Below are 3,371 nucleotides of genomic sequence, written 5' to 3'. Positions count from 1 at the left end.
AGCGCGCTTCGTTTTAGAAAACGATGTCGCAGGTTATAAAATGGCAACCCTCTGCCATTCCAGAGTCAGGCAGGGTTGGCCACGCCTATTTTTTTCCGTACAGCGCGTGGGAAAATTTGTTTGCTTGCCTCCAAGTATTCTCAGCCCTTTACTTTACAGTGGGGAGGCGACGTCTTATGTAATAGTGATGCAATGATTAAAGGTTGTGAATGATATTCCAGAACAACTTGCTGACGTAAAACTATTCTGTTTTAATGTAGGGAGTACCGAGAAAAACGGAATCTATAATGTATGCATTTTTATACAGCGCGGACTTGGCCCAAAGGGGCTAGAGCGCTTATTATTTAAGGTATACAATTACATTTTCCAAAGCTGTAGGTACATTTAAATAATCCAAGAGCATTGGAGTAAATTATACGTTCTAGCAGTCACAAAAATTGCGTAACAGGGTGGACTGGCACCAATTACAAGACGTGGTCTAACAAAAGGTTGCTCAGTATGTCTCGAGGCATACATCAGTATGGAGACTAAGCCAGATATAACAAGCATTGAAAATGCAATAGGTCTCGCCTTTTATTAAGTTAAAGCCATTGGCTTTGCTAATGGTATTGTATAGCATAGCAAATGGCTTTAACTTAATGAAAGGCAAGACCTATTGCATTTTTATTGCTTGTTTTTATATTTCTTCAGTGTTACAGGCTTCTGGTACTGGTACTCCAACCCCTTGAACCAGAAAAGCCTCTTAAAAAAGGTGCTGAGATGGCGAGGACTACTGTGCTTTATGCCCATAAAATACGCAAATTGCAGCAAGTAGTCTGCACTTTTAAATTGATCATTTTGTCTAAGAGAGATCACAACTGTGCAGCACACATGTTTTTGACCCCAGAAGGATGAAGGGTTGAGTTGGCCATGCAGTCAATTGAAGCTGTTGTGCAAGTACAAACAACCATTGGTAAAGCCAATTCACTGGTAATTTACCCCATATATTACATGACCTAATCATTGACAACATCACCCCAACATTTGAAATGCCAACAAGATGACAAACTGTGTGGCATGCGTGACTTTTAGTTAGTTACCTTAGGGCACCAGATCTAGTAGTAGAGATACATTTAACTGGTGGATTTCAGTGGGTTTGAGGTTATTTTTAGTTCAGTTCAGTTCAGTTCAGTTTTTAGTTTAGTTCAAAACGTCACGTTGCCACAACAATTTTCACCGATGCATAAAGTTACTTAAAGCTTTTTTTTTCAGTGTGTGTGTGTATATATATCCAAAGAAAGGCGTTGTCCTTCCCCGTCTCACTCATTTGACAACTCCACAAGGTCCTTCGCCGGTGATGCTTTAATAACTGCCGCCAATAGTCTTCAAATCACTGTAGAGATGCTGCGTGTGTGCCGCAGAGCAGGACCAGTGGCCCAGGATTTTACGAATGCTGCCAAGGGTGGTGTCGCCTGAATTTCAACTGGTGATTGCTACGTGTGGAAAGGAAGCAAACACAGGACTGCGAGGACCAGCAGCCCCGCTATTGGAATCAGCTGTGTCCTCTTCCCGCACTCCCGCCCTGGCACTATAAGACTCCTCACGGCCCCCGCTTTGCGGGTGCCGTTCGTGGTTGGAGACTACAATTTGCTTTTTAATCTGCTCATTTTTAAACAACAGGATTTTACGAGTACTGCCAAGGGTGGTGTCGCCTGAATTTCAACTGGTGATTGCTACGTGTGGAAAGGAAGCAAACACGGGACTGCGAGGACCAGCAGCCCCGCTATTGGAATTAGCTGTGTCCTCTTCCCGCACTCCCGCCCTGACACTATAAGACTCCTCACGGCCCCCGCTTCGCGGGAGCCGTTCGTGGTTGGAGACTACAATTTGCTTTTTAATCTGCTCATTTTTAAACAACAGGATTTTACAAATGCTGCCAAGGGTGGTGTCGCCTGAATTTCAACTGGTGATTGCTACGTGTGGAAAGGAAGCAAACACGGGACTGCGAGGACCAGCAGCCCCGCTATTGGAATCAGCTGTGTACTCTTCCCGCACTCCCGCCCTGACACTATAAGACACGCGGGACGCGAGCGGGCGCGTGCCGGGCCAAGCCCGGGCAAGGGCGGGCCCGTCTGAGCCCGTCCGAGATCGTCAGAGAACGGAACGGGACCCTCTTGTAACACCCACTGACCAATGTTGTTTGTCTGTTTATTGAGGGTAAGCAACAGTCTCTAGTTTGTAATTTGGTAAGACATCTGTAGACAGAGGTCGCTATTTTATATCAGGTAAAGGAGAAAATGGCCAAAAGGGATGGACCTATTATGCAACCAACTGGGGGCGCATTAATGGGTACTTTAGATAACTTTTTGGTGCGAGTACAGTCAGTGCTTGCCAAAGATATTGAACTAACCGAAAAGAGACTATCCCTAGATATCCTATGCGACAAGAGGTCCTCTCTGGGAAATATGGCCAATGTAAGATCACCACCGTGTCGACAGCCTGTCAGGTCGGATTCTCTGGGCTCAATATCTTCTCTGGTAGAGGAGCAATACGGTGAAATAATGATATGCTCCCCATCTTTGACTGAGACACCGGATGAAATTGTCGATATTACGAACATTGATAATGTGGCCTTAAAGACTAAGTCTTTGTCAAATATCAAGACTCGCTCAGCCAGTAATGTAAAAGCGGTTCCTGTCCACCAACAATCAGCCCCTACCTTGAAAAAAACCCGTAGGGGAAACCAAAAGATTGGCGCTAGCAAGAATGCTAAGTCTGGTTCAGCCCCTGCCCCCGTGTTAAGGAAGAACATAGCTCCATGCCCTAAATCTTTAATCACTGAAACAAGGGCAAATCAAACACCATCTCTGGGGCAAATACTTACGGAAGACTCCGATACACCATCATTTTGGAGTAAACTGGAAAGTATTGTAAAAAATGTATGTGACCCGATTTATGAAAGGTTGGGCTCCATAGAAAGCAGGCTTGTATGTATGGAATTATCACTTGCCTCGGCCCAACCTCGGGGGGGGGGGGAGACAGGGTCTGGGTCCGCAAAAAGTGCGTCCTAGTGTACCAGGTCATTATACAGAGACTAACTCTACCACTAATAACTTAACAACTGGTACTGCGAGAGATAACCTCCCCATACCCCAGGAACCCCAACACACTCCAGCTGGTAATAATAGGGTAAGAGCTGAAGATCTTCCCCCACGTGTAGGAACAAATAGTTTTGGGGCAGGTAGTGTTAGAACTGATAAGCAGCCCCCACCTGTCCAACCTTTAATGCAGGTCCCATCAGGTTTAATTGATTTACACTTACCCCCTGAAGCAGCCCCTTATGTGGTGATCTTAACAGGGGTTCCTTCTTTGGCGAATGGAGCAAGGGAATC

The sequence above is a fragment of the Triturus cristatus genome, chromosome 3_2 (assembly GCF_964204655.1).
Source record: "Triturus cristatus chromosome 3_2, aTriCri1.1, whole genome shotgun sequence".
Classification (NCBI taxonomy): Eukaryota; Metazoa; Chordata; class Amphibia; order Caudata; family Salamandridae; genus Triturus; species Triturus cristatus.
The sequence above is the reverse complement of the archived record's forward strand: the minus strand, read 5'-3'. Positions refer to the sequence as shown.